This window comes from Chlorocebus sabaeus, chromosome 9 (assembly GCF_047675955.1).
Source record: "Chlorocebus sabaeus isolate Y175 chromosome 9, mChlSab1.0.hap1, whole genome shotgun sequence".
Classification (NCBI taxonomy): domain Eukaryota; kingdom Metazoa; phylum Chordata; class Mammalia; order Primates; family Cercopithecidae; genus Chlorocebus; species Chlorocebus sabaeus.
The window spans coordinates 99,846,497-99,871,634 of NC_132912.1; the positions used below are offsets into that span (position 1 = coordinate 99,846,497).

The following is a 25,138-nucleotide window of genomic DNA, read 5'->3' on the forward strand; positions in this document are numbered from 1 at the left end:
AGGCTGAGGTGGGTGGATCACCTGAGGTCAGGACTTTGAGACCAGCCTGGCCAACATGGTGAAACCTGTCTCTACTGGAAAAAAAAAAAAAAAAAAAAATTAGCCAGGCATGGTGGTGCATGCTTGTAGTCCCAGTTACTTGGGAGGTTGAGGCAGGAGAATCGCTTGAACTCCGGAGGCACAGGTTGCAGTAAGCTGAGATCGTGCCACTGCACTCCAGCCTGGATGACAGAGTAAGATTCCATCTCCAAAAAAAAAAAAAAGAAAAAAAAAGAAAGAAAAGAAATGAACTATCAAGTCAAACTGGAATGCATATGAGTAAGTGAAAGAAGCCAGAATGAAAGGTTCTAACTGTATGACATTCTGGAAAAAGGCAAAATTATGGAGACAGTAAAAAAAAAAAAAAAAAAAAAAATCAGTGGATGCCAGCAGGTGGTGTGAGAGACGGATGAATACGCAGAGCATGGAGGACTTTTGGGGCGAGGGAACCACTCTGCGTGATACTACAACAGTGGATCCATGTCATTAGACATTTGTCCAAACCCATAGAGTCTGCAACACCAAGAGTGAATCCTCCTGTAAACTACACACTCTAGGTGATAATGATGTGTCAACATAGACGTATGGATTATGACAAACGTACTGCTCTGGTGGGGGGTTTGATAACGGGGGAGGCTGTGCTTGTGAGGGAATGGGGAGGGGGTAAATTGGGAATCTCTGTGGCTTCTGCCCAATTTTGCTGTGAACCTAAAACTGCTCTTAAAAAATAAGGTACATCAAAACAAACAAACAAACCAAAAAAAAACAGGTACCAGTCCACTTGAAGACTGACTGGACTGGATAAGTGTATGACGCCCCCAGCCACCACCACCCCCCAACCCGGCCTCACACACAGCTGTTGTTCCTCTAGGGAGCTTGTTCTCCAGCAAATAACAAAGATCCCTGAACCAGGCCCAGCCTGCCTTTGTGACAGTGTTGGGCAGAAGGGCCACAGCCCCAGAAGGAAATTCTGACTGTCCCCTCCAGTCCCCTCTCACCATCCTCCTGCTTGCCTCCCTGTTCCCCCCAAAAAACACTTTTCCCCATGGTCACCAGGGCCCTCCCCCATCTCCATCCCTGCATTTGTCACATTGCATACCTGCAAGTCTCAAGCCTCCTGATAATAATGATGGCAGCACAGCTGTGGAGAAGGATGCACCTGCCCTCTGCCAGCCTCCTGGAGGAAGGCATGCTAATGTGAGTGAAGAACAAGCCGGCACAGCCACGCCATGATCCAATAGCGTGCACACAAAGGCTTGCCTCAAAGCACGGCTCTCTGCCTGAGCCTCCTGATCATGCTCTTGGCTCCTGCCTGGAGCATCTAGGAGCAGATCTGATTCCAGCCTGGGGAGCCTGAGGTCTCCACTCTAAGCTTCACCTCCAACTCAGATTTACCAGAGCTGTGCGCTGGGGAGATGGAGTCTTGATCAGCCCAGACAATATTTCCCATTTTCATCTTTCTTCATTTGAGAACACAGCCAGGTTGGAGAACAAGCCAGGTAAACTAAAGCCTTGCCACCCAAAGTTTGGTAAGAAGATGGCTGTACCAGCAGTGACAGAAATGCAGAATCTCACCCAGCCCCCAAGACCTGCTGCATCCAAATCTGCCTTTAATAAGGCGATTTGTGGGTGCATTCAAGTGGCACAGCACTGGATAGAGAGTGGCTCTCAAACTCAGCTGCACACTGGAACTATCCAGGAAACTTAAAAAAAAATACTGATGCCTGGACCCACCCCAGAGATTCTGATTTTATTGATCAGGGAGGGAGCCTGGGCTTTGGGATTTTTCAAAGCTCTCAGGGGATTCCAAAGTGTAGCCAGGGTTGAGAGCCCTCATTCTACACATACGATCTCTAACACTATCTTCTCTGTCCCTCAAACCCCTCATCGTGTCCTTCCCCTCCCAGTGCCCCTCTCATGGTGCCACCTCTTTCTCCAGCCCCTTCTCACAGTATTTCCAATGCTCCAGGATGACTGACGCTAACTAGGTGTTAAGGATGTTGGGCCTGGAAGAGTAGTTCATACTAGGTGGTGAATGATTGACAGCCCTAATTTCCACGTGGTATGTCAGGGGGAGTCCTGGCTTAGGCTAGTCCATCATTGGTGACATCTGACCAGTCTGGGAATGTAAATGAAATGCTTTGGGCAGAGAGGGTTTTGCTGGTCGCCCTGGATTAGCTTTTTTTTATATAGCTAACCGTACTAAACAGGAAAGAGTTATGCATAGCACGGGTGAAAGTTTGCTACTAAATTTAGGCAGTTCGGCAAATACACCTAAGTGTCTATCTGTGCGGGTGTGCCCAAATCTCTGCGTCCTGCTAACATTTTTGTAGGAAAGAGAACAAAAGAAAGGGGAGTGAGTGAAGAGAGCACCTTCAGAAGCCAGGAACCAGGGCTGTGGGTGACAGGATCTCAGGGGCCCACGTCCACAAAGGAATGAAGCACTGTGTCTGCCACAGCTTTTGGTGACTTGGTGTCAACATCCCCACCCAAAACCCTCCCCTCATCCTCATGAGCTGTCATGGGGAGGATCCAGAGACCCAGGGAAGAAAGAGGCTGGATCACACTTGTTTATCAGATGAGCAGTGGCCAAACAGAAGCCAGAGGCCCTGGCCACCCTCCCAGCCTGCTGGTGCACCTCTGGGCTGCACTCTGCGGGGAGAAACTGCAGGAGAGCAATGGCTGAAGCCCTGCGGGAGCAGCAGCCAGCTCCCAGGTGCCGGTGCCACCACGGTGCAGCCATCTGGGGGAAAGGCAAGGGAACCTGAGACACAGAGAGAAAGGGAGGCAGTCCAGAGCCAGGAGACCAATACAGAGAAAAGGGCAAAAACAGAATGAAAAAGAAAGAGAAGTGAAAGGAGAATAAAAGACAAAGAGTCAGACAGGAAGACACAGGGAGAGGCCAAGCCCCTCACGGCTGGGGCTGGGGCTCTGAGCTGGGAAGCCTTGGGACTTGGCTTTTTGCAGTGGTGAGGGGTGGCAGCAAGCCCCTGTCGCACCTGACAGCCAACTAAGGTGCAAATGAAAAGATCACAGCGTGGGGCTGCCGGGGCCCTCGGCTCAGCTCCAGGGTGCTGGGCTCTGCCACTCGCTGTCTTTCCGGGCTGACCCGGCAGAGAGATAATTTGCCCATGGCTAGAGGTGTCAGACTCTGAAGATGAGTGTGAAGCCTATAGGTGACCTGCCCACAGGGATGTGTCCTGTGTGACTAATCCCAGGCAGAGGTGGGAATGGAATTCTGGCCGCTGCAGCCCCTTCTCCAAATCATATCCCTGTGAGGCAGTGGATGGAGTCCTGTCCTCACTCACGGCTGGGGGAGGGAGGTTTCAGCTGGGGGAGTAGGCTGAGGGATCAAGGCCAGCAGGGATGTCCTGTCATCGTGGAGGGGTGGGGTTCACCGGGGAGGATGGCTCATGTTCTGTCTCATACATCACAAATCCAACAAGCATTTCCCACGTCAGTAAAGGGCAGAAACACTGGAGCCAGGTTGTCTGAGTTGAATCCTGGCTCGGCTTCTCACTAGCTGGGTGACTCTGAGCTGGTTCCCTAACCTCTCTGTGCCTTACTTTCTTCTTGTATAAAATGGGAATAACAAATAGTAACGGTATCTAGCTGTGGTGGGGATTCGATAAGCATGTGACAAGCATTAAGCTCAGTCCTGGCTGGCACATGTGCCTGTCACCAGCATCCTTGCCGCTGCTGTTCATCCAGGCCCTCTCCGTTCTCAGGGCTGGACCACGGGCTTAGGCAGAGCAGCAACCAAGGCAAGGGAGCTCCATGCTTCCATCCCACTGGGAGAGCCAAAAGCCAGCCACGGGATTTCAGAGATGGAGGAGTGCCGTGAAGGAAACAGAACAGGAGCCAGGATGGAGAGGGAGTGGGAAGGAGGGGCCCTGCAGCCCGCATGGTTGGGGGTCTTCCCTGTCTGTCAAGGGAGAAACGAAGTGACAAGAAGCAGGGAGCCAAGCAGAGTCCTGGGAAGAGTGTCCCAGGCAGAGGAACTAGCAGGCATAAAGGCCACGAGGTGGGCAAGAGCTGGATGTGTCAGGGAATAGAAGGAAGGTGGTGGCTGGAGCCATAGGCAGAGACTGGGTCGTGGAGGGCCTCGGAGGCATGACTGGGATGTGGGTTGGACTCGAAGTGAGTTGAAGGGTATTAGCAGGACAGCAGCAGGGTCTGGTTGGCATTTTGTAAAGAGAACTGGCTTCTGGGAGGCAACTGGATTATAGGGATGTTGGGGGGCAGTGAAAGCAAGAAGCAACCCTCTTGACAGCCTTAAGAGGTAAAATTTTTAGGATGAGGACACTGAGCGCTGCCACAGAGTGGAAAGGGGTGGAAGGGGGTGCCACCAACAGCTCCCTTCACTGAGTGCTTGCACCACACCAGGCTCTGCACCTTGGCGCTTTCACAGAAGAGGTGAAATTGCAAGCCCCAAGCCATCCAGCAGGTGCTGGGCCATGGCAGGCCCTAGCTGCTGTCTCCTAAGCCCACGCCCCATCCATGAAAGTGGCCCTCTGCTAGTGCTGAAGGGGGTGACAAGCAAGCCCCTGGGGGAGCCCCGGTTCTGAGTATGGCTGCAGAGCACATCTGCCCCCTGCCTCACTGCCACAGGAATGGTTTATTCGATGTCACAGGCAGTGCTGGAGGAGAAACTACTTTGTGATATACTTGAGATCATTCATTGACATCAGCTGAGAAGATAGCTACCTATCCTAGCAAATGTTCGGTCTGGTTTGATACTGTTCTATCACCTATCCCCATGCTGAGAATTTGCCTCTTGCAAAAGGCAAGTGCTATGGATTCAAAGCACGGATTTGATTTTTTTCCATTTCACATGAACTTTGCAGCTGCATCTGAAAACCAATCAGTGTGGATGTGCTCAGACATGCTCCATGCACCACTCCTGCCATCTTCTTCCCTGGAAAGGGACTTCTCCTCATGTCTTTCCGTGAAGTGAGCCAGGTTCCTTAGGGGACTCAGCTTTGTCTATCTACTACTGATTAAGGTCTATCCTCTGTGCACTTACACACGAACTTGTAGATTTTTGGGTGGTAGAATTGCAAACCATTACTGTCTGGTAGAAAAAATAATCTCAAGGGTTAGTTTATTAACCCTGTCCAACATTAACCAATTTTGTATTGAACTTTGTAGTTTTATTTCGGTGTTCCCTGTTTTCACTGATCATAAGCTCTCAGCCCCCCAAAGTCTCCTTGAAACAACTTTACCATCCTGCTGGTCCCTTCATTCATGAATTAAATATAAACTTTTGGCACATACCACTTTACGTTTGTATGACAGGCATATTTCTAGCTCATTTGCAATCATACTTTGACCGTGTTTTTATCTTCATTTTGCAAATGAGAACACCGAGGCTGAGAGAAGCCAGGTTGCTGGCTGAAGCGCACAGAGCTCGTAGGAGCACGGGCAGGGTTTGGACCCCCCTCTGTCCAATGCCAAGCCCATGGGCTAAGTGTCCTTGCAGTTCCCAAGTTGAAAAGAGCCTTAGAAACGATCTAAACAAGTTCCAGTCTGTTACAGGCCAGAACTAACTCTGCGGCCAGGAGTGGCGAGAAGTCTTGCTCACAGTCACACATTAGTAAAGGTCAAAGGGCAACCTTAGCAGAAAGGAATTTTTTCGGCTAACCATTGCCTCATCTTCTTACATTTATCTCAAGTCTTTGCTCAAACCAGGCCACCCACAAGGAGCAAGAAAGAGTGACTAGCATGCAGTGACATTTGTGAAGCCTGCCTTCACCTGCTTGCTGTCAAGGCAGCTCCAGCACAGGTCATTTCTGAGATTGTCAAGCAGGGTTCTGAGCTGGGGCCCCTGGAGGCTCTGAGGCTTCAAGGGTGAGCTGCCCAAGGTCTGTGCAGCCCCTAAAACTGTGTGCACATTGTGCTTATGTGCATGGTACATCCGATTCTCAAAGGGATCTGCGACCCCAAAAATGTCACATACGCTGCTTTGAGAGACTGTCTCTAGAAGGCTCCTGTCAGAAGCAAATGAACTAACTGGGAAGAGATATGTGCTCATCTCCAAGCACTTGCATAGGTTAACCTGCTGAAGTGGGCCCAAGGATTTGTGAATATGAGAACAATGAGATTCAAAAGCCAGCCTTTGGGGCATCTCATTGGTCAAGCACCTGAAAGGCTCAGAAGCCATAAGAGCATGTGTGAGAGGCTAAGGCCCAGAGACCTATCTACCTACATGGATGCTATTTCTGGTGGCAAAAGAGCAGCCAAGGGCCAGAGGGTCTCACCCAGCACAATGGGACTCTCCCCATGAAATCTCAGCTCCTTGAAGCAGGGATTCTTACCTGCTGTGTTGCCAATTATTCCAAAAGCTTCTGGAAGAGAGACTGGTGTATAGTAGATGCTCAATAAATATTTCTTGACTGAATGATAATTGCCCAAAAGGAAAGAAATATGCCACTAACTGGTGATAACTATAAAATCCATGCCAAGGGCAAGACCCAAAAATGATATTAAAAATAGTAGTAACCAACACCTACTGAGCCCTTTGCACTGTGCCAGTCTCTGTGCTAAGTGATCTGCATACCTTCCCTATTTATCCCTCACAACAATTCCACGAGGCCACTGGACTATTGTTGGCTCCATTTCACATATGAGGAAAGTGAGGTTCAGAGAGGTTCTGGGATTTGCCTAAGGTTACACAGCTGGGAGTCCAGTCTATAACCTGGACCAGGTCTGCCTTAATCCACATCTTAACCATTGTACAAAAAACTGCCTTCCCCGGATTTATCGGAGAAGTGAAAGAGGGAAAACCAGAGCAAAGAGAAAAAAACTGTGAAGTAGGGTGAGAAGAGGGCAGTGCGGCAGCCAGAAGACATAACCTGTGTTGCAAAGCTCTCTAGAACAGCTTTTTTGAGACCCTGGGAGGGTGGTGGGTAGGGGAAGCGGAAAAGCAGCAAGATGTGGCAGAGGTTGCCAGGTGTTCCCAACCAAAATCCATTCTCCCCTTTTTCCTTCTTACAAGAACTGCAATTAGATTTGGCCACCCGTGTTTTCTGTGCCCAGAAAAACATTACATTTCCAACTTCCCTTGCATCTTGGAGTAGCCAAGGTTTAAGTAGAAGTTGCTGAACAAACAAACTTCCAGGCAAATCTCTTTGAAGGAGGCTGACTCAGTTGGGAAATGTGCCCTTCCTTCACCACTTTCCTTCTTCTTCCTGCCTAAAGCCTATATGAGATGGCTGGAGTTCCAGCAGCCATCTTCAACCATGAGGTGACCTTGAGGATGGAAGATAAAGCTTAAGAATGTTGGAGCAAAAGATAGAAGGGTCCTGGGACTCTGACTCCTAGCTGGCTCTGGAGCTTCCATATTTTAATGTGAGAGAAAAACTCCCATATCTTAGTTGAAGTCATCTTTTTAAAAAGTTTTTATATTATGTAGAGCCAAATCCAATTCCAGCAGGCATAGAAGTCACCTTTGAAGAAAGACCAGCAGAGCTAGCAGTACCCAACACTCCATTTGCAGAAACACCATCTTGCCAAGGCATGTGGAGGATATGCAGGCACCTGTAGGCCTGACCACAGCAGAGAAACAAAGCCCTGAGACGAAGGGAACAGGCCTCCCTCACACCCACACTCTCTTAGGCTGGTGACAAGGGAGAATTAGGAGGATACAAACAAGAAATGGCTGAAATGTGAGTGAGTGCCAAAGAAACCAGCAACGGCAAAGAGGGTATTTTCAGAAGGTGACAAAAACCACCTAGGAAAGGGGTGCCCCAGTGCTAAGACTGACATTCACCTTCTGAAAAGGCAGCTGGGTCACCCGTCCCCAGAGGATCCCCTGCGTCCTACGTAGGAGAAAAGCCAAGGCCACAAAAGCATGTTGACCTGTGGGAAGAATTCAAGGCAACTAGAACCAGAGCTGGGGCTGGAACCAGAACCTCCAGGGCCACCGCCAGGCCACAGGGGACCTTTGTGGGAATTAGAAAAAGGCCTCCCTTCTTCAAGATGCTTCTATTTATTTGAAAATTATCAAAAATAAATGTGCAAATCTACATCTATAATCAGAATGGTGTCCTTTAGAGGTGTCACCCTTGGGCAGTTGCACAGCCTGAGCAACAGAACATGGTGACCCTGCATAGCTGTCTGGTCCCACCACGCCTCTACCGACTGTACGGCTCCAAAACTGGCCAAATTCTATGCTCCTAAGAATGTCTCAGCCTTATTAAGTGATGCTTATGTGAGGCCATGTGGCCCCTAATTAGGAAGACAGGAGGAATTTCCACTCTAAAAAATGATACAATGTCGAGTTTGGGCACCTGGGTTAAATAGTATTCATAAGAAGAATGCAGCTGTGTGGAGCAGGCGGCAGTGGCACTAGGACCAGAAATTGCCTGGTCTGATAAGCATCGAGCACAGTGCCTAGGGAGAAGTCAGAGTCTAATAAGAAGTCATGGAATGCATCAATCTATGACTAAATGAATGAAGGCATGAATATCTCTGAATTTTATTACAATTAATTAAAGCTACTTTATGTCATCTTATCAGTTTTTTCTCCCCTTGGGTGGAAGGAAGAACTTTTATAATTTATGGAATTATTTTAAACAACTAAATGCAAATGAGCACATCTCAATAAATTATTTAATTCTCCACTTTAATTCTCTACCCTACCCCTGTCCCAACTCCCAGAAAGAGAGAGATAGACCGGGTGCAGTGGCTCATGAATATAATCCCAGCACTCTGGGGGGCTGAGGCAGGTGGATCATCTGAGGTCAGGAGTTCAAGACCAGCCTGGCCAACATAGTGAAACCCTGTCTCTACTAAACATACAAAAATTAGTCAAGCATGGTAGTGGGCACCTTTAGTCCCAGCTACTAGGGAGACTAAAGCAGGAGAATCAGTTGAACCCGGAAGGCGGAGGTTGCAGTGAGCAGAGATCGCTCCAGTGCACTCCAGCCTGGGCGACAGAGCAAAACTCCTTCTCAAAAACGAAAAAAAGAGAAAGAAAGAAACCCAATTAAACTGCATCCATGCTTTCCAGCCAGCATGCAGCTGCTGACCTCACTACATCCTAATGCTGTTCTTATGGACCAGCCACTACTTCCCATGGAAGGTCCCTCTTCTTGGGGCTTCCTGGGGCCTTCCACATCCATTTTGCACCTTGCTTCCTTGCATAGCTTCAGATGCCAACTCTGGGACAAGCAGGGAGAAGTTAGCGTGTCCCAAATGAAGAAAGGGATAGGACTGAATCCCGTGCCGGGGAGATTCTTAGTGAGAACTGAAGTCCACCTGGCAAAGCCGATTGGTCCCTGAAGCTATTCCCCCGGGTTAGAAAAGCCACTATACTGCAGCAGGAAGAGAAGGAACTGACACACTTGTTGAACCTGCATCTGTGCCCAGCCCTATGACGGACATCATGTGGATGGAAAAATGCTCCAGACCCTGGTTCAGAGGCCCTCGTTTCCTGCACCAGGTGTATGACCTTGGGTGCATCCCTCTGCCACTCTGGAATTCCGTGTTCCCATCTGAGGACACAGATGCTATCATCTCTAAAGCAGTGTTTCTCTACCACTAATGTGCACACAAATCCCCTGGGGAACTTGTTCAGATGGGCAGGTCTGGGGTGGGCATGAGCATCTGTGTTACCGGACCAGCTCCCTGCAGAAGCTGATGCTGCCAGCCACAGGGCACCCTTCGAGTTGAGGGGTGCAAGGTCCCTCCCGGATCTCACCTGGGGCTGTGCCTCCTCCCCAGTGGCCAAGCCGAGAAAGAATCTCTCACCCTGAGTGAGGCTGGCAGCTGTCCCCCTACCTCCTGCCTCTTCCCTGGTGTGCCAGGCACTCTGATTTCAGGCACCGTTAGAATTTCACCCCAGCAAACAAAACAGCCAGCTGCGGCCCGAGCTTAGGGACCCAGACCGCTGCCTCCTGCTTTTTACTTTCCAAGTGAAATTTGAGATGTCACTTGTTTTTTTAATCACAAAAAAGGCTGAGAAAAGAAAATAGATATTTCCTTCATGTCTGTCTCTGTTTCCTGCCCCTGCTCACCACTTGCCAGAAACTAGTCTTGACATCCTCTTGCCATCGTGCCCTCGAGCCCCCCCACTGGCACCCTGTTCCCCCAACCCCTCCTGTCCTCCCCACCACTCTCTGAGCGCACCTCTGGCAGAGCTGCCTTGCCAGGCTTATTTTTAACAGCTCTGATTGAAGCCGGGAGCCCGCTGACATTTACACTCCCTCATCATTATCAGCTCGAAGCTTCCAGCAGCCAAGCTAAAAAGGCTTCATGGAGCCCGAGCAGGAGGGGCCGGGAATGAAATGTCAGCGGCTCCTCACTCCCACCTCTTGCGGAGCTGCTTCGCCACCTGCCCACAGCACAGCCCACCCGCCCCAGCTCGACCCCGAGACAGGGGAGGTAGAGAGCCCCCTTCCCCAGCAAACCCAGAAAAACCCAGGGGCCAGTGGTTTTCTCGCTTCTAGTAACCACATTTTCTCTCTCGAGAATCAGGGCACGTGGTGTGATTTAGAAATGCATGGGTGTGAAAAGACTCATAGAGGCAGAAAAATTAAATCCCATTTAGTTTTGTATTTAATGAGAGCCACCAACAAGCCCCTCCTGGGTGGCTTTACCCTCATTTGGACAAATTTAAACCGCCCAACCAGCTGTCTGCTGAACGTACAGCCTTCCTGCTCCTCTCGGGAGTTCTGAACCAGCCAAAGTGCTCATTTTTTCTCAGGGATACTAAGAGGGCAAGATGAGAGTGCACAGTGCCTGGCACCCCAAAAGAGGCTGACTCTGCCCCCAGGCTCCTCACCAGCACCTGCCTAGCCTAGGCTGGGCTCCCACCCAAGGGCCTCCACGTCCTGCACACACACTCCTGCGTCTAACACTGCAACCACATCTCATCCTCGCAGCTACTACGCTGATGGGCCTGAGAAAGAGGATCCCAGAGCACGGAGTGTCTTGATGCTTTGCTGTCTCGGGAGAGATTCACTGTCGTGTTTTATGTCTGCTAAGCAAGGTCAGAGTTCATGGGAATGCATCTGGCTCATTTGGAAACTTCAGTGGTAGAAGGTCTCAGAGACCACTAAATAATTTACTCCCAGGTCATGGAGGAAATAATTTTTACAGAGAAAGCATTTCCAACTCAATGCACTAAAAGGTCACTTCATTAAGATGGTGGAGGTGGGGTGGGAGTTTAGAGGTGAGAACGATGCTTCTGTGGGAGGAAAAACTAGCTGTTACAAGCACAGAAAGAACACCCACAGTTTAGATTTCTTTATTTATCAAAGATGTCTTGCCTTTCCTATGTGGATGCTAATACAAAAGCAAACAATCTAAAACTTTTCGTAGTGGGTGTTTTTTAAGTCTCAAGGAGCCCCCTCCAGGAAGTCTTCCCTGATTTACTCCACTCTGATCATTCATTCACTTTGCTATCCTGCAGCCCTCTGCTATATGTCCCAGTCTGCAATCTGCAGCCCCCAGCAAAACATTAAATTTCTCATTATTTCCACTATTCCAGGAAGGCCTTCCCCAGCCATACATAGTCTGTGGGCAGCCATCGAGCCTTGCACTTCTCTGCCATGCTCTTCAGAGATACGGCAAGCTGTGTTTGCTTTGTTCAGAGTGCTTCCTTTCACTTCCACACGTACATTTGCAATCACCAGCCTAACGATTTTGTTAATGTTATCATTTTGATATTGCCATTTCAAATGAATCAGCAAACCCAGTTTATAGTTCAATCTGCAAAATTCTGATCGTGCTGCCAGCGACCAGGGTCGGGCAAAAAGAATAGCCTTGAACCATAACAGCTGGAACCACTATTCCTCAAGTGCCTTCCACAGATAGGACAGTGGTGGGGTTGTGCAGGGAATGCGAACACGCATACAGGCACAGCCCTGCCCTAAGGAGTCCCGAGAAAACAGTGACCGGGATGACCCGGGCGGCTAAGAGTTCTGGGCTCTCGCTATGGGCCAGACATGTTGCTGAGTCCCATTTTCTGTTCACAAAAGCCCCACTGCTGCTCCCAACTCAGAGCTGGGGAAGAGAGGCTGAGGAAGTGGTAACTGGGATGAAGCCAAGCTGCTAGGCAGGGAGGGGCAGAGGCCGGGTTTTCAGTCAGAGAAGACACCCCTCGGCTGGAGGGACCTGGGAGAGGTGAGGGCTCCTAGGGTGATGGTGAGGACTTGGCGAGGCAGAGCTGGTGAGCAGAGGCAGGAAGCCCAGCGTGTGCTGGGACTAGAGCTGAAGAGCCTGGTGTCCAAGTGGTGTGCACAGAGAAACAAGTTAGGAGGTGCCTGAGCTGGGCAGGTGCCCAAGGCCTTTGAATGCCATGTAAGGGAAGGGAACTTGAACCCACAGCCACAGGACCGCTGAAGACTTGAAAACAAGAGCGGATCAGCATGGTGTCTCAGGAAGACGACACCTAGCACCAAGTAGGATGGCTGGGAGAGGGGAAGGGCAGAGGAGAGTCCCTCGCAAGGCCACAATAGTCCTTACAGCACCAGTGATGGGGCTCCCAACTCCCAAATGGAGGGATCTGGCTTCCCCTAGAAAGGGACAATGCCTGGGGACATGGCGGGCAAGAGTATCACGTGGCTGTCAGTAGGAACTCCAGAGCTGGCCTCACCAAGTGACCCTGGACAGTTCACTCAGCCCCTCCCATCCCCAGTTTCCTGAGCAATAAAGCAGCAGGAAATGAGACCAGCTCCTCAGCAGGGGTGTCAGGGGACCGAGGGAGCAAGCGTGTGTGACGTGCCCAGCCCAGCGCCTGGTTCCCAGTGCCCCTCACCATTGTTAGCTGTCATGATTAACGTGAATAGCAACAAGAGGTTGGAGTCGAGGTGTGGGGGGTGTCCAGTTTGGGGGGATGCTGTGACTGCCCTTCCCTCAGGCCATTAGGAACGTGAGACAGGACTAAGAGAAGGGCCAGGGCTTGACTTTGGGGTTCCTGGGGAAAAGGGAAGGCTGAAGCCACAGGAGGGCCTGAGATCTCAGGAAGAGTTCCAAGGAAGAGATGCAGGCAGACAGGCACCGCCGCACCAGGCTGGCCTGCCCCAGCTCGGCCATCCAGAGCAGCAGGCTCAACACAGCTGAGCAGGGCTGCAGCCACCTTGGAGTTTCTAAAAGTCAAAACTGCACCAAGGGAAGAAGGGAAGAAGAGTCCAGGTGCTGCGGGAGGTGGGGCGGTGGGGAGGTGCGGCAGGCAGAGGCCAGGAGGAGAAGCTCCTGGATCTGTTGTACATCTGGGTAGGTGTCCGTCTGTCTGTCTCTGGCTGCTGCTGGCTCACCCAGTGTCCATCTCTGCCTGTGGCCCGGCCCTCTTTCTCTGCAGGTGTACATATGTGTGTGTCAGGTACGCAGGGAGTGGCGTGCTTCCAGTCTTTCCTTTCACTTATCCTTTTCGAGTAAATCCAGCTTGATGGTCCCCTGCCCTGACCTCAGAGCAGGGAAAGGCAGTCCCAGAAGGAGAGGGCAGCTCTGGCACCTTCTTGCCTGGGGGAGGCCAGAGACCCCGGGCAGTGGCCCCACAGCATCTGGTTACCATGAAATGGAATTTATACATGAAAATCAGGAGAGAAGCCAGCCCAGGGCACACCAGTCACGGCTGTGACAGAACTGACAGCTAATTAGAAAGCTCCATTTGAGCCTCACGTTGAAAAGCCATTTAATAATTAAATGTCTTATCTGTATTTAAAATCTTCTGACAATATATACTTAGAGTATGGCCAGAGAACCAATTTTCTCACTTCCATCACCCTAGAAGACACAATATTTGAATCCAGGCATCTCCCCATTGACAATAAGTGACAAGATGTCACACGATTTGAATCAGAAAGTGTTCTAGTGTTGGAGACCCTTCCTGCTGGCTCCTGGATTGATACAGCACAGAGACTTCGACTCAGAAACATGTTTGGCATAAATACACCCCTTCCCAAGTCATTGAGCTGGGACCGGGCACTCAGGGAGTGGGTGAGGGGACCGTCGGCCCTGCAAGGGAGGCACGGCAGGAGTGGTTCACCTGCGTGCAGCCAGCAAGAGGTGCATTGATTGTGCAGCAATAATAAAATTTTTGGCCGGGTGCAGTGGCTCATACCTGTAATCCCAACACTTTGGGAGACCAAGGCAGGAGGATCACTTGAGGCCAGGAGTTCAAGATCAGCCTGACCAACATGGTGAAACCCCATCTCTGCAAAAAAAAAAAAAAAAAAAATGAGCCAGGCTTGGTGGTGCACACCTGTAATCCCAGCTACTCGGGAGGCTGAAACAGGAGAATCACTTTAACCAGGGAGGCAGAGGCTGCAGTGAGCCGCAATCGTACCACTGCACTCCAGCCTGGGAAACAGAGTGAGACTCTGTCTCAAAAAACAAAAAATGTAAAACAATAATTGTTTATTCATCCATTAAAATAATGACCATAACAATAAAACCAATAATAAAAGTCAGTTCACTTTTCATTAGCATCACACACTGGCAATTTTAAGGCATGTCAGTGATACAGTACTCCTCCCCACCAGGGAGGGGCTCCCATTGCCACCCCTTGATATGCCACTGCCTCAGCCTTAGGTGACCACAAGGGCAAATGGCCTGGAAGCCACAGAGCTCCCTGGTTTGCTCAGGGAGCAGAGGAAAAGTGCTGCTGCATATTTCTGGGGACGGTGCCGACGCAGGCCAGTTTGGGCCCCACGGGTATTGTCTGCCCACCTACAAGAGCAGAAAACAGTAAGGGAATGGATCTCTCTGTGCATCAATGAAGCTGAACCCCTTCATGCTGGCACTGAGCCCTTAACGTTGCCAGTGTCCCCAAGGGGACTGTGGAGGCCATGCAGCACTAGGGAGGGAGAGTAAATCCCAAAGGCACATTCAGAAGCCTCACAAGGAGACCAGATACAGGTGGGAGAGAGTCACAGGCCTCCCGCTGGGGACACAGATGGAGTGTGTGCAGAGAAGAATAGAGAGGGAGGCACCAGAACCAGCTTCCTGGGTCCTCTTCCTATTGGATGGAGCACTCCTCCCCAGACAACCCAGAACACTGCTGCCCTCACATCCAGGACAACCTCTCAGGGAGCAGAAGGCTGTACTTCCATCTCCCCTCCTGGAAGCAAAACTTCTCTAGTTTCTCTTGCCAGCCAAAGAAGCTAGTGAACCCCTAGTAGGGGAGTGCACACACAAAGGAACTCAGACCCAGGGGGGAATTTAAACATGACCTAGTTCAACCCTCTCTTCTGGCAGATGAAAAGAAAGCCCAGAGAGGTCAAGTGCCTTCTCTGGACTCACGCAGTTTGTTAGCTGGTGCTCTTCCCATCACCCCCATCCACCATGCTGCTCGGAGCAATGTCGTGTCACAGAGCCATTGCAGTCAGCCTGCCCTCCTCTGACAGCTGTGCCAGGGAGGATGCGCTGCACATGCCTCCTGGCCTCAGACAGCAGCCTGGACTGGCTGTGAACAACCGAAGCACGGCCCCAGTACCAGGCAGCAGCAGCCCTGCTCTGGTGGTGGATATGTGTTTGCATGCAAGAGTGCTGAGCACGCCTCTTGAGTCACAGCCAGTAAGACTAAATATCTCTCCCACGGTCTGATCACTGTTGGAACTGGCCTGAACTGTCATTAAATTCAAGAGTGTCATGGATCTTGGAAAATACTAATTGCTCCTGACCCAGCTGGGATCCTGCCTCAGGGTGATCCCGTCCTCAGGGTGATCCCTATTCTCCTGGGATCAAATGTCACTTCTCAAAGGGTGGTCGTGGACCGGCAGGGTCAGCCTCACCTGGCAGCTTGTATGAGCAGAATCAGGCTCCTGCCGAACCTCCTGAATCAGTACCTGCATTGACACAAGATCCCAGGGTGATGTAGATGCACATTAAAACCTGTGAGGTGGCCGGGCGCGGTGGCTCATGCCTGTAATCCCAGCACTTTGGGAGGCCAAGGCAGGTGGATCACCTGAGGCCAGGAGTTCAAGACCAGCCTGGCCAAAATGGTGAAACCCCATCTCTACTAATAATACAAAAATTCCCAAGCAGGGCAGTGGACACCTGTAGTCCCGGCTACTCAGGAGGCTGAAGCAGGAGAGTCGCTTGAATCCAGGAGGCGAAGGTTGCAGTGAGCCAAGATTGCACCATTGCGCTCCAGCCTGGGCGACAGAATGAGTAAAACTCCATCTCAAAAAAAAAAAAAAAAAAAAAAAAAAAAAGACAGAAAGAAAGAAAGAAAAAAAGAAAGCTTGTGAGGCACTGCAGGGAGGCACTGCAGGGACATGCAAAGGTGACAACCTTAGAGACTGCCAAAGCTCACTCTGGACACCATCAGAGGCCATCGCAGACTGTCCTTCACAGGATGTGTGTGTGACATGCTGCCATGATCACTCTGTAACAGTGGCACAGGGGAGGATGGGGGAGGCCCGGCTCAGCAGCAGCTCAGGGTACTAAGTCGTAGATGACAGCAAGCTCAATGTGCACCGTTGCGTGATGTCACAGTGCAGCCGCCAGGTTGGCAGACCTGCTTATATACAGTGTCCAGGGAGTGCAGGCCCTGGGGCCCCACAAACCTGGGTCTGTGTGCCCACTCTTCATCAGCAGCTCCAGGACCAAGTGCGTTCAGGTCTCTGGAACTCTCTTCCATATCTCCACTGTGATGTAAGGATGTGCACGGATCCTAAATATGAGAAGTTGGCAATCACCAGGTCCCTGGCAGGCGCTTAGAGTCTGAGCTACCATCAAAATCTAGGGTGCAGGGGGAGGCTAACTGCTTCTCTGAATACCCTAAGGGGGGCAGATCTAGGCCAGGTGACCAGGGCTTGCAAGTCCCAGGACAGCGGGTTGGGCTTGGTGCCCGGAAGAACTGATGAGCAGCTTCAGCCATGCAGGAGAGAGACTGTACGGGCAGCAACCTCTCCAACAGCAAGCGTCCAGCAAGGATAGGTGCAAGTCCATCAGGGAGTCCAGGAGAGGGCTGGCTGCGTGCCTGGGAGGGGCGATGAGATGGGGAGTCGGAGGCTTCTTCATTTCTGCTGCTCTGAGGTAACGCGGCCAGCCTTCTCCACGATCCAAACAAGGTCTCCTGCTTCCCCTCTCTGTGCAGCAGGACAGATCAGGACAAAGCCATGCTGGAGTGGGGGCCACACACCTGCCAAAAACCCCCAACACTCTTTTTCCCAGCAGCAGCTTCCAAGCAACTCCTGATGCCCTCCCACCTGCTAACCAGAAAGGAACCCACCATTGGTCTCCTTAGTAACGACTTCCAAGGCCCCTTGGTGAGGATTTTAACAAGCTTCCAGCTCTCTCCTAAAACTGCCTAATTTTTACAACAATCAGATTCCTTTTTTCTCCTCTAAACGTTTATTTTAGCACATCTGAAAAGCACACAGTGTGATTTCCAGACCCAAGTTAGACAGCAATTTCGTCATGAAGTACAACGCCCTCCATTAATGAACCCTCTGGGAATGAAGTTCCTTCTAACAAAAACACTGTTCAAAATAAAGCTGGAAGAAAACCTCACACAGCCCCTAAGACAGACGTGAGTGTTGTTGCCCAGTCACAACCATGACAAGGCGGTGTAGTTACACGGTAGGGTCAGAGGTAGGCAGTCTCCAGCCATTCCCAGCAGGTGACCTTGCCCGTTTACTTGATCTTCAACTTGGTTTCCTTGTCTGCCAGATGAGGATGATGACAGGCAACTCCCACGGCAGGAGGGCAGACTGCAGAACACTCACTCAGGCAGTAACTACCTGCTGAGCAGCCCCTGTGCACCAGCCCTTGTTCCTGGGGCGGGGATACAGCAAGGAACACAGTCCTGCCCTGTGGAGCTCATATTCTGTGGGGTAGCGGGTGGAATTGAGTACCAAAGAGAAGAATCAAGCAGGTGAGGGGTAAAAGCACTGGGTATGCCGAGTGGGAGTTACCTTTTTCTAGGGTGGCGGGGAAGGTCTTTGAGCAAAGACCTAAAGGAAGAAGGGAGTGAGCCCCATGGGTGTCTGGGAGAAAGAGTATTCTAGGCAGAGAGAACGGTCAGTGCCAAGGTCCGGAAGTAGGAATATGCTTGGTGTTCACAGAAAACCAAGGAGTCCAGGGTAACTGGAGTGAGAAAGGGGAAAAGTAATCAAGAGTAGGGACTTTAGATGTCACTGTGATGAAGCAGTAGCCATCAGAGGGTTCCAAACAGAAGAGTGACCTACATTTAGAACATGATGCACGTAAGGCACCAGGAACGTGCCTTGCACACAGTAAGTGTTCAATTAACATCAGCAACTGTTACACACCTCAGTTTCTATCCAGTCACTCCACACAAAAGCAAATGTATGTGCCCACTCAAAACTCTTCAATAACACCCCGCTGCCTACTGAGGCATCCCAGGCCCTTCAGTCTTGGATGCAAGCCCCTGTAACAAGGCCCAATCCACACCTCCAGCCCCCACCCCACCACACATGCCCAGCTACAGCCTCCCTCTCAGAGTCCACATATCTTCCCTCATCTTTGCTTTCACCTGTGCAAGTTCCTTCCTCCTGTCAGCACCTCTTGCAGTCCTACCCAACGTCACAACCCATCTCAAAGGCCGCCTCCTCCAAGAACTCATCCCTCACGCTCCCAGAGGGGTGTCATGCCTCCCACAGATTGCCAAGCATGCTGGGTCACTCATGGATATCTCATCCTTGATGCTGGTCTCATCTTCCCAGCAAACCCCACCACCCACCCTTGTCACCACCCATGAGATGGTGACCTACCAAGCTTATCTGCGGGGCTTAGCCCCAGTGCTGAATAGGCCACTTTTAAATTCAGCTGAATAACACCAATAAATGTACGACTCCTATTTGGCCCCCTCCACGTGACAGAGACGTGACAGAGACCCCTCCATGTAACAATACTCAGCCAAGAAGCTGAGGGGGCAGAGGTAGCTCCTTCCAGTGTCCTAGGGACCAGCATAATTATAAATGGAAAGAAGGGGGGTATGCCCCTTCCTTAACATAAAAAAGTCAGCAGGAAAAATAAATCTGATAACTGCTCAGTTCCATTCACCACCATCTCTGAACATAGATGCAGGTAAGTCATTTGACAAGATAAAAACAGGTCATGATGAAGAAGATGAGGAGATTCAAAAACACACACAAAAAGGCTGAGTGGGGGTGCCTGGTCACACTCAAGCTCTTTCGTGTGCAGAAAGGGCACCTTGTACACATAAATGAGGCCCCAGGAGCAGCAAGAACCAGATGAAAGGGAACCCAAGGCCCTCCTTGCCAAGTCAGTGGCAGGGAGCGCTCTGGCTACATCACAGGGGCCTCCAGTGACCGTGGTGTAATGAGAGCAGGGAACATAAATCACCATCCCTGTCTTTACAGAAAACATATCAAAGACTGCTGAACTCCCACATGATTTTCTGAAGCGGGCAGAAGAGATGGCAGATCAAACCAGGGTCAGAATCTTCCAGATGGCTGCCTAACCAGATGTGGATAATCACAGGACCACAGGCCATCTCCGGAAGGTCTTAATTAAGGAGCTCGAAGTGAAAATGGGGCCAGGACACATGAACTGTTGTTAGCCGTGGCCCCTCTGGAGGCCACAGGTAACAACATTTCAAGCCATTTCACCAGGTTAGCCTCAGCCCAGACTCTGCCCAGGGCCAAGAACAAAACAGAGAAATTGACCAGCCAGAGAGACAACCACACCCAGAATCTGGTCCAGAGGCCTCCGCCAAGGGCACCATCAGGTGGATGCTGGGAAAGGCATGCGGGAGGTCAGGATATAGGACAGAAACTCCAGGCAAGAAGGTCCTGCAGATGGTACCCATAGTGGTCATCCACTGGTTTTTGTTTTGTTTTGTTTTTGTCTGCAGCTTCTGCTTACCCTACTTCCCAGGGACTTCCCAGTGGTAACCCCAACTTTTGTCTGGAGATCTGCCCCTCCCCAACTCTGGTCTTGTGGTCAGGTGGAGATGACCAGCTCCAGGGCCAGCCCACCATTTCCCTGGCCATGAAGGCTAGTTCTAGATGGAAACAGAAACCCATCAAAACCATTATGATGGTGTGAGACTTCTGAGCCAGACGCTAACATCATTTCTGGGGGACTTGGAGGTAAGGCAAGGCCAGAGCTGGAGCTGCTGTAAACATCTTGGGACTTGAATGAAGAAGGGGAGAATCAGAAATCAGGCCTATGTGGAAGAGATTAGGGGAGGGAGAGAGACAGAGAGAATGAATGAATGAATGAATGAATGAGTGAATCTTGGCCCTGGTAGCATCATTTGAGCCCCTGATCAGGCCTCATCTGACTCAGGTCTGCCAGACTGCAAAGGAAGGAAGCTAATGGGTACTGAGTGTTTATTGCCTGGTGCAGTGCAAGTGTTACTGCATTTAGACCTTGCAATGACCCTGGGAGGTAGGCTTATTTGGGGGAAATCTTTATTTGTAAATAAGGAAACAAATTAAAGTGTTGGTTTTCTCTTTTAAACTTGCCCAATTAGGTCATTCACGCATGGTGGAGACAGAATCTAAGAGACCAGGGATCAGCCCCAAGGCTATGATCTTTGTGCTGTGCCACTCTACCCCTGAGCAGACAGGCCAGAGGTCCAGAGAGGGCTGTGCTGGCAGAGTTCATATTTTGATAACTGAACCCTAGAGTAAGCCTGTCCTGGAAACGTCAGCTCAAGGGACTGACGGGCATAATGCTCTTTGGGAGAGAAATGCCACACCTGCAGCGACATGCATCCTAACACTCTCCAAGGACTGGGGAACCAGCGGAAGAGCAGCTGATACATGTCAAGGCACACAGTAATCCTGGGTAATCCATTCAGAGCTGGCAGTAATCGAAACTTTCTGTACAGCAGTGACTCTGAGCTATCAGTCACAATGCAAGAGGGAGCCTTGAGGGTCCTCCAGGATGTTTGCCAAGGGCACAGGCCCAAAGCCAGAAAAGGCACCCAATAGGAATACCATCAGGAAGATGTTGGAAACAAAAGACAAAGCACTCTACCTGGGGGAGGTACCCCTGCAGCTGGAGGGGCCTCCTGGAGACATGCTCACCTGAGCTGGCTCGCGTGCTGCTGAGGCTGGATGGAATGGCACATGGCAACATGCTTTGTCAATGGTAACATGTTGTTATTTTAACTCTATGCTTAGTTTGTAAAGACTCACTCAGCCTCCTTTGTTAAATAAAACCCCGATCTCTCCCCAGGTAAGGCAGGGCAGCTGGCCAAGGGATGCCGCCTCTATTCCCCAGGCCTCCCCTTCTCCCCGGATACCTCACATCCTAATGCATCACACGATGCATCACACGAGCCCCTAAAGCTCTGCTGATTCCCCTTGACACTGGACCCCTTTTGGTCATGGGCCAATTCCTGTTCTCAAAGACCTTTCTCTTTATGCCATAGAGGAATATTTGAAGAATACTAAAGAAAAACAAAGGAAATTGCAAGGAAATGCACAAGCAGCTTCCCCCAAAGTCTGGTTGGGAAAGTTCAGGTCCTGCCTTGCTGAGGCCCTGCAAAGGCTCAAAGACCCTGCCCCACCCCCACGTGCTGCCCTTTGAGCTGTGAGTAGGGTAGAGGACAGGGAGCCGACCCACTGGGGCAGGGAGCTCAAGCAGGAGCTGGGCCGGGGACAGGTAGGTGTCACCCCCACTACCCACCAACCACACTCGAGGCCCATGTCACCCACACAAAGGAGAAGAAGACAAACCGAGGGGTCACTAACCTGTGGGCAGGACCAGCAGCACTGCACGAAGAGAGATGAAAGGGGTGAGGCTCCGGTCCGGAGGTAAACACAATCCTAAGTGGCACACACACAAGTGCCCAGCTCTTCCCTGCCCCGAGGTATCTGCCCCAGAGTTCACTGCCTGGGCTGCCCTCCTTTCTTCCCATCTTCCCTCCCTTAGGAAGTCCTGTGACCCCTACCATCCTCCTCCTCTCTAGGGCTGGTTGTGCCGTCCCCTGGGGCAGCATCAGCATCCCAGTGGTCGCCTCTGTGAGGACCTTCTGGAAGGTGCAGCAGGGGAGGTGGGTAGGAGGGTAGGCTCTCCTTGCTGCCTGGGTTTACATCCCAGCTTTGCCACTTCCTTTGTCATTTTAACCACATCACTTCACCTCTCCGTGACTCAGTTTCCTCCTCTGTGAAATAAGGGGAGTAACAGTGCTGAGGAGTGAATAAAATAGTTCCCAGGAAGCACTTGGCTCATGCAGTAAATGTGAGCTTTCATGCTTTTAACTTGTCCTTTTCCTCCACCAAATTGAGAGCTCTCAAGGGCCCAGGCTCCATGTCACCCCTCCCTGCAGTGCCCCCAGCACACCCCAACATCTACCTCCCCCATGGCAATGGTAGCAGCCACCCAATGGGGCCCTCACAAAAGGCCCAACATGGTATCTGCTGGTGGTTAAGAGCCAGGTGCAGTGGTTTATGCCTGTAATCCCAGCACTTTGGGAGGCTGAGGCGGGCGGATCACGAGGTCAACAGATCAAGACCATCCTGGCCAACATGATGAAACTCCATCTTTACTAAAAATACAAAAATTAGCTGGGCATGGTGGCATGTGCCCGTAGTCTCAGCTAGTTGGGAGGCTGAGGCAGGAGAACCACTTGAACCTGGGAGGCGGAGGTTGCAGTGAGCTAAGATCATGCCCCTGCACTCCAGCCTGGTAACAGAGTGAGACTCAGTCTCACAAAAAAAAAAAAAAAAAAAAAAAAAAAAAAAAAAAAAAAAAAAGCCACACTCAGGACTCGGTGGTCCTAAGATCATGCACAGGCCCAGGGTCGGAGTGCAGTGACAAGGAACAAGTTCCTTTACTTCTGGAGCTTCAGTTTCCTCATCTGTAAACACGAAACAAAAATTACAGTCTAAAAAAAACAAATAAAAGGCCAGGCATGGTAACTCACACCTATAATCCCAGCACTTTGGGAAGCCAAGGTGGGAGGATCACTTGAGGCCATGAGTTCAACGCCAGCCTGGGCAACATAAAGAGACCTTATCTCCACCAAAGAAAAAAAATAAAACCAACCTCACAGAGTTACTGTGAGAAATAGGTGAAAAGACACTTCAAGAGCTTAGCACAGTACCTGACACTTAGTAAGTCACAATAAATACAATGGGTTCGTTTTTAGCGATAATGATGCCGGCACTCCTATCTGTAATGAGCAGTGAGTGCTCCGAGACCATCTGCAACCTCAGCTACTCTCTCCAGAGGTGCTTAAAGGAAGAAAGTAGGGCAGAAGGACTGCCTCCGAGATGCTCAGGGAGGAGAGGTGATCAGAAGAAGGTTCTGGAAACATCCCGACAGGAAACCTTCCCAGTGAGAAGCTGTGGGTTCCTGCTGCTCCCTGCATCTCTTGCTCTCTCTAACTCTGCCATCTTCCCTCTTCACCCCATTAGCCTTGTCAAACAGAGAGGAAGGGATGAAAGGATGGAGTTTGGAAATTAACATTTCAAAGTAAATACTGGAAGAGTGCTGCCTGCGCCTTGGAGTGGCAGGTGCACAGAGGAGGGGTGAGGCACGGGTCTGGCGTGTGTGCTCTCCACAGCTTTTGTGCCTGATCAGTCATCTCATTTCCCTTCTGTAGCACATTAAAGAGAAACATCGCCGACAAACCTCTCAGTCCCCGCCAAGCTGTTGGGTGCAAGCTGAGCCAGCGGGCAGACACAGCCCAGTCCTCCTGGCTCTTCTCTTGCAAACCTCCATCAAATGGGCCAGAATTTGAGTGGGAAAGAACACTGTGTTCAGCTTAGTTTACTCATATACCACACCCAGGCAGTAGTTAGGACAGACCTCTAATGCCTTCCCAGAAGGGCCCAGAGCAAAGGGCCAATCCCTTATTCATTGATCCACTGTCCATCCAATAATCACTGAAACTAGATTTTACTTTTAAAATATGTGTCGGCTCCTTCTCTGCCTATCATGGAATAAGGACATTCTGTGCCTGGGAAGAAGGCACAGAAACAATTCCACAGCTTGAAACCATATAGAGGTGCCAGCCCTTCACTCAATGCCTAATCAAAACAGTTCCGAAGACAGAGCCTCTCCTCATAGGCTTTACTTTTGCAAAACGATCTGCTAAGACCCAGTGGAATTGATGCACCTGCCCATGACCTAGCAATTCCACTCCTAGGTATTCACCGAAGAAGCTCTCCCAACTGTGCACTAGGAAGCACCTCCTGCCAGGATGTTCCAAGCATTATATGCAACTGAAAAACCTGAAAACAATCCAAATATACACCCAAAGGAAAGTGGGTAAATTGTGGTAATGCCACATAATAGTGAAAAATGCATGAACCACAGTCCACATCATCATGGATGAATTTCAGAAATGTAATGTTGAGTCCAAAAAATAAAAATAAAACCAGGCTCTTAAAGGAATATACATAGTTTGGTTTCTTTATGAAAAAGTTGGAGAATAAGCAAAAGTTAAGCTAAGGCTTAGAAATATACATCTATGTAGCAATACCAAAAAGAAAATCAAGGAAGTTATAAACACAGAAGTCAGTACAGAGGTTCCCTCTGGAGCTGAGGCTGGGGTTGAGCTGGAGAGGGCATGGGACCTTCCTGCAGCTTTGCTATGCTCTTTTGCTTAAGTTTGGTGGTGAATTCATGGATACTCATTTTATTATTATGCTTTGCCACTAACATTTACATTAAGACACATTCTAAATTTTCTTTTGTTATCAAAAAAAATCATTTCTAAAGCATTATTTTCAAACAGAGGGTTGGCCGGGCACAGTGGCTCATATCTGTAATCCCAGCACTTTGGGGTAAATCTCCTGAGGTCAGGAGTTTGAGACCAGCTGGCCAACATGGTGAAAAACCTATCTCTACTAAAAATATAAAAATTAGCCAGGCCTGGTGGCAGGCGCCTGTAATCCCAGCTACTCAGGAGGCTGAGGCAGGAGAATTGCTTGAACTTGGGAGGCGGAGGTTGCAGTGAGCCGGGATTGCACCACGGCACTCCAGACTGGGTGTTAGACCAAGACTCTGTCTCAAAAAAAAAAAAAGAAGAAAAGAAAAGAAAGAGGGCTGACCCTAATATAGGTAAGGACATCTGAAGGCAGAAAGGGACTCCAAATGCTTCAGACGGCCAGCCGAGAGTCCGAGTCATTAAAAACCACAGAGACAAATGAACAACAATAATAGCTGTATTCACTGAGTGTCCATCATGTCATCG

The 25,138-nt window shown here is 50.3% G+C and overlaps 1 protein-coding gene across 2 annotated transcripts in view; it reads right to left on the reverse strand.

Moving 5' to 3' along the window:
• SLIT1 (slit guidance ligand 1) overlaps window positions 1–25,138 on the reverse strand; it is a 185,844-nt gene that overhangs the window by 85,223 nt on the left and 75,483 nt on the right. The window lies entirely within an intron of this gene.